General features: G+C 37.8%; 1 long non-coding RNA gene across 1 annotated transcript; it reads right to left on the reverse strand.

Moving 5' to 3' along the window:
- Window positions 1–2,439: 2,439 nt before the first annotated feature.
- LOC140179509 (uncharacterized) lies at window positions 2,440–4,048 on the reverse strand. The gene is made up of 2 exons (XR_011872993.1): window positions 3,589–4,048; window positions 2,440–3,440 (listed from the first exon to the last, which is right to left on the reverse strand). It is a non-coding gene; the product is annotated as an uncharacterized lncRNA (long non-coding RNA).
- Window positions 4,049–6,765: the final 2,717 nt, after the last annotated feature.

The following is a 6,765-nucleotide window of genomic DNA, read 5'->3' on the forward strand; positions in this document are numbered from 1 at the left end:
ATTTGCAATTTTAGTTTCTTGAAGTTTTGGTTGATGAATTTTGTGTTTTATGGTTTATATTTGCTTGATTGAATGTTTATTGTTGATATTGTAAATAGTTGGTTATAGTTTTTATTTTCCTTTGCAATTTCCTATGTTTTGGTTTTATGCCCACCAAGTGTTTGTGAAAATGCCACTTGGTAATTTTGAGTATATTTTCACACCTTGGCTTGGGAAATGAGTTCCTAGGATACTAGAGTCATAATGTCCGACATTTAGTGGTAATTCTTGGGTAGTTAGTTGATTCTCGTTTCCATTGACGCTAGCTTTTTACTAAGAAATTAGTAAGTTAGCTAGGACTTATGGATTACGGTCAATTATACTTGCTTGACTTACTCCTCGATGTTAGGAGTTGACGAAGCGAGATTGACTCATCATAGTTGCCATAGTTGTGGTTATGACGATAATAGGATTCCTTAATTCTCATTCCCAAGTCAAGGCTTTTTTATGCATTTTATGCTTCCTTTTTACTTGCATTAATTTCCTTTTTGATAATTTACTAGTTCTTTTATATCTTAGTTCTTTTAATCTTTAGTTCCTTGATTTCAAAACCCCTTTTCCTCACAACTAAGAAAGTGACATCTCAATTGCATTCCTAGGGAGAATGATCCGAGGTTGAATTACTCTAGTTAATTTGTATTCGAAAAATTAAACTTTGATGTTGGAAGTTAGTTGTTGATTTGGGCTATACTTGCAACGAAGAGATTCTATTTTGTAAAATTCTAGATCAACAATAATTTTCATCATCAAGTTTTTGCCGCCGTTGCTGGGGATACAATCGGTGTTATGTTTTTGGTTGTTATGAATATGTCAATAGTGTAAATATCTTATTTTTGGTTGTTTGGTTGTTTTTGTTAATACTTAGGTGTTTATTTTTCTTGTGTATTTATGTCTTTTGCTTTTCTTTTCTACTTTTTCTATGAGCTATCACCCTTGTTGCTTGGAACTTAGTTGTGATTGTATTGTAGGGTATGATGAATTCAAATTGGGATTGCATCATGGAATGGGAGAATTAATTGAGGGAGGAGCAATCTTCCCCAGACTACAACGAGCCAAACCCTCCCTTATGTGCATACCAAACCCAAAGGTATGAACGGTACCCCCTACACAACCCCCAAACACCAATCCTTCAAACACCACACCATCCACATCTATGGAATCAAAATGTCTATACACCTTGCCACCAACCATATGAACCATCACCTCCTTACACACCACCTCAATACCCTCACCCACATAACACACCTTTCAACTAAACAACCTTTCTCTCCACCATTGAACCTTCTTTTTTTCCTAATTGTAAAGTTCTCCAACCCTTGTCTTAAGAGCAACAAGACCTTCAAGCATTCTTCCAAGAGCAAGAAGGGTTCCGAAAGAAGCAAGGGGAGTTCATGGCAAACATAGCTGAAGCGGTGAACCGCTTAGCCTTGCTACGCTCAAACAATCAAGACATCTTCCTTGAGTGATGTGAAGGATCAACTAAGGAGTGTAGTGAGGAGGACACTACAAAAAATTCTGGTTAAAACGGCAGTTTTTTTGGGTATTTATGGCGGTTTGAACCGCCATTATTACCAAGAACGGCGGTTTTAGGAAGTGACGTAATTCTGGGCGCCATTCTGGTTATTATGGCGGTTTTCAGAAAACCGCCACAATTTTCTGGGTTAAAACGGCAGTTTTTGGATAGGTTAAAACGGCGGTTCGAACCGCCATTATTTCCAAATAAAACGGCGGTTTTTTTGGTTGGTTAAAACGGCGGTTCAAACCGCCGTTATTTCCAAGGTAAAACGGCATTTTTGGTTGGTTAAAATGGCGTTTATGAACTGCCATTTTTACCCTAACAGAATGGCGTTTCTGTTGGTTAAAATGGCTTTGAAACCGCCATTTTTACCGGATTAAAACGGCATTTTTAGTTGGTTAAAATGGCATTTTGAACCGCCATTTTTACCCTGACAATAACATTTTTATTGGTTAAAACGGCTTTTAAAACCGCCATTTTTACCGTGTTTAAAAGACGTTTCATGTGTTTAAAATGGCAGTTACAAGCCGCCATTTTTACCGGATGAAAATGACATTTTTTATCGTTTAAAAATGTAGTTTTAACCGTCGTTTTTACCGTATTAAACAAATAATTTTTTGGCCTGCACGGGCAGGAAATTAAATTTCCTTTGGTAGTGTTGGAAGATGGGATTGCCTCTAATAACACCATGCATCGTTGATATGATGATTATGCTTTCATTATAACAAATATGACAAATCACGCATGTTAATAAAGGGGCCCAACAACATAATCAAAGTCAGGATACACTAACTGCACAATATTATCTTAGTCTAGATACATAACCTATAGTGGGCTGCAAAGTGCAAAACCTGTGTGAATCTACACTAATACATCTCCTACCATTAGGGACAAGAACACATGACTTGTGTTCCCATTTTCATAAGGAAAGAGTTTAACAAGTGCTTTTGCATCTCTTAACAAAACAAACACATTACAAGAAGAAAATAGTACTCGATAGCTTTGCAGAAAAAGACAAAAGACTAACTGAAATACACATTCTTATATTTTTATGTAGGGAACTTAACATACCCTCATAGATATTGGGTGTTCCTCATGGAAGCTCCAAGATTCGCTGTGGCATCTGAAACTTTCTCCTTGGCAGCTTCGTAACGATCCTTAGCCTCCCTGGACATGGTATCCTTTGCTGACTGGTATGCCTGATCAACTTCTTGCTTAGCTTGGTCAAAAGTTTCTGCCATTTTTTGTCTTCCATATTCCATTGCCCCACCCATCTTGTCTCAAGCATCATAGGCCCTATCTCCAACCACGTTCATTTGCTCTTTGGCTCCATCATAGGCATCACCTGCGTTATCTCTTCCATACTCCATTGCTCCTTTTACTTTATTCTTTACATCGTAGGTTCTCTATGAAGCCATCCTCATTCTCTCTCTGGTTCTATCATAAGCATTGTTTGCTTTGTCCTTGGCATATTCCACCGCCCCACCCATCGAGTTCTTGGCATCATACAATTTTTCTGACATCATATCCGAAGCCATGTTTATTTTCTGCTTACCCTCCTCATAAGCATTGGCTGCTCTATCTCTTCCGTAACTCATGGACTCGGCCATGTTATCTTTAGCATTTTGTGCCATGGTTGAAGCCTTGTCCGACGCGGAGGACATCGTCTGCTTAGCATTCTCATAGGTATCTGCCATTCTTTCTCTAGCATTACCCATGGCTTATTGCATCATGATTTTTGCATCAGTTTCTCTATCTGTTGGCATTCTGATGATCTTGCCATCTCCGTCATAAGCCTGGCCAGCATTTTCCCTTTCATACCCCATGGCTCCTGAAATTGTTTCCCTAGCATCTGCTACCCTTTGAGATGCATACTCTGAAGCTCCTAAATAAACAAGACAAAGGCCATTCTAGGATTAAGTGTGAGAGACTTAACCATATATACTATATACTATGTAACACAATATGATGATTGCATCAAAGTTGAATTCACAATAGAATCATAATAGAAAGTGCAAAGATCGAGCAAATACCGGATGCCGTAGATTTGAATGACTCTATAGCCCTCGAGGCAGCATCTTCAGCTTTATACTTCATGTCATTAGCCACTTGTCCAAGATCATTTTGACCACTTGATTTGAATTCCTGCCATGGCACGAAGTGCCCATGCCTGGACCAATGGATTTGTGTCCCCCAGGTCCTTCTGGAAACAATTAATTGATAGCTATTCTTCATTTGGATGCCTAAAGAATGAAACAGAAAAAGCAAGAGAATGATGGCCTCATAACAACAATTCATTATCTAACAAAATTTAACATTTTATAATACTACAGCTCATGAAACTGGGGTATAACTACTTGAGGGTCAATAGGACATTTTTCTAGGGTCAATAAGACTATTGATCAATAGGGTCAATAGTACATGTGCTTCTTCACTTCCAATGATTGAGAAGCAACATTTTTAACAACCTGCAATTTTTCATTCAATGGTAAATGGAGGGAGAACAGAACGTGAGAAAGAGTAAATGATTGGAAAAAAACATGAATAATGGAAATTATATTATTGTGCTTATTTTCCTTCCCCTACCAAAACAAGAAGATTATAGTGCCAATTTAAAAGCCTCAAACTTCATCTAATTGGCTTGGTTAAAAGAGATTAGAACAGAACCAATAGGAACATATGTGACATGTAACAATGAATCAAAGAAAAATTCTCCCTATAATTTATATTTACATTGCATTTGAAGAGGCATAGCTTTCTAGTGATAAGGATTAATCCCCTCACCAAAGACTAATAAAAGCCTTTCTAGTGACAAGAAATATAATATGATACTTTTCATATACCAAACACATAAGAAACATTCAATCAAGAGGATCTCCAAACAAAATGAAAAGGCTTTTATTTGGTATTATTTAATAGATTGATACAACAGATATAGAAAAGATAAAGATTAAATTTGCATCAAGTTGAATCAAACAAAGTTAGGGGAACAGAAAACTTAGTCTCCACCAATGGGTAATTTATAATACAAACATTCCTTTAGAATATAGGTTGAGGAACAAGTCAGACCCTATAGAATAACTGTCTTACTCAAATTCACATAGTTTATTAAGCACCTGATAGAAGTGTTCGTGCTTTGATACCACATCACATGAAGTAAGTTTTTCTTTCTTTTTTATTTATTTTCTTTCTTTTTTTTTTGCTACTTTTTTTTTTGCATGCAAGCTTTTCTTTTTCTTTTTGCTGCTTTTTCTTGCTTCAAGAATCAATTTATGGATTTTTTTAGATCATCAATAATACTTTTTCTTTTTCCTTATTCTTTCAGGAGCCAACATTCTAAAGTTACAACTTCAAATATGCACTGTTTATTTCATACATTCAGAAAATAAAAGCAAATGACACCACATCAAACTAATTAAACTAATATTATTTTAGACTTGAAATTCATGCATGTCTCAATTTTTTTCAATAAAAATTTTTTTATTTAAGCAAGGTGAGAGATATATGGAATATTTTACAACTTAAAGACATCAAATGCAAATGATTATGCAACTAGAGCAAGAGAGCAGATAAATAAACAAACAAAAAAATAGAAAAATAATAGGAAAGGAGTAAAAGAAAATGAATCTACCTGAATGATGGTGGCTAGTGCTCCTTCTTGAGAATCCCATGTAGTGCTTGATCTCTTCAATGTCACTCCTTTGTCTTTGTTGAGACGGCTGCACAGGTTCTTATGCATGCTTCCTAGTTTGCTCCATCTTCTTCTTCTATACTTAAGAGTGGTAGACGTGACAAAGCAAAGCTTTGGCAACACCAAACTTAAGAGTTTTGCTTGTCCTCGAGCAAATATGATCAATGGGAAGGAAGAAGGTGGGGTAGGTGGAGCTTCTGTGGGACCTCTTGGTCCTGAGAGGCTAGGGAATTCCAGATTCCCTGATTCTCTGCAATAGCGTTTGAACGCCCAGCGGTTGCTCCCTGCTTGGTGTTCAACGCCAGCAATGCTCCCCTCTTGGGGCGTTGAATGCCCAGCAGGGCTTCCCAGCTAGCGTTCAACTTTGACACTCCGCATGGAGTGTTCTGTTTTCACTGCTGTGGATCCTGTCTCTTGACTGATGCACATGATCATGACTATAGACTGAAGAAAAAACAAAATGAAAATAAAATAAATAAGGTTGAGTAAAGTTAGGTTGCCTCCCAATAAGCGCTCTTTTAAAGTCACTAGCTTGACCTTCAGCTCCTTAAGGAGGTGAGTAAGGGCTTAGATTTTTGCCCTTAACAGTGAATTTTTTTCCTATCCTCTCATGAATAAGCTCTACATGCTCTAGAGATAGGACACAATAAACTGTATGTGGTAAGGTTGGATTTTTAGTGAAGACAACTCTCATAGCAGGTTAGAGGCCTTCAGTAGGGACTTTCTTGTCCTTCCAGCCTTTAGGTACTTTTTTTAGTACCCTTGTGCTTAGAGCTTGTTGAGGGCTGCCCAACACTAAACTTAGAATTGATGTCTAGGGACTCTGCAGAGCTCTGCACAGAAAGAGAGGGTTGGCACACTAGGTGTTGCACAGTTATCTTTCTTTTAGAGGGAGAATTGTGTTGAAGCATCTTGAATAAGATGTGATCCTCTCCTAACTTTTGGGTTAGTTCTCCCTTTGCCACATCAATGATAGCATTAGTTGTGGCTAGGAAAGGTCTTCCAAAGATGACACAGTCATCCTCATCCTCTCCAATGTCTAAGACTAAAAAATTTGCAGTGATGTAGTGGTTTTCAACTTTAACCAAGACATCCTCTACTAAGCCATATGGCTTCTTCATAGTCTTGTCTGCCATCTCTAAAGAGATGTGGGCAGCTTGTACCTCAACTATGCCTAGCTTCTTCATTATAGAGAGTGGCATGACGTTAATGCTTGACCCTAGCTCACATAGAGCCTTTTCAAATGTCATAGTGCCTATGGTGTAAGGAATCAGAAAGCGTCCATGGTATGGAAGCTTCTGAGGTAGCTCCTGCTGAACTACAACATAGAGTTCTTTGGTAAGCAGTGGAGGTTCCTCCTCCAGAGGCTTTGTACCAAATAGCTTGGCATTCAGCTTCATAAGAGCTCCTAGGTACTGAGTAACTTTCTATTCCCTAGTGTCTTCATCCTCATTTGAGGATGAGTGGTCATCAGAACTCATGAACTGTATAAGTGCATTCAAAGGAACTTCAAAAGTCT

The sequence above is a fragment of the Arachis hypogaea genome, chromosome 15, assembly GCF_003086295.3.
Source record: "Arachis hypogaea cultivar Tifrunner chromosome 15, arahy.Tifrunner.gnm2.J5K5, whole genome shotgun sequence".
Taxonomy (NCBI): domain Eukaryota; kingdom Viridiplantae; phylum Streptophyta; class Magnoliopsida; order Fabales; family Fabaceae; genus Arachis; species Arachis hypogaea.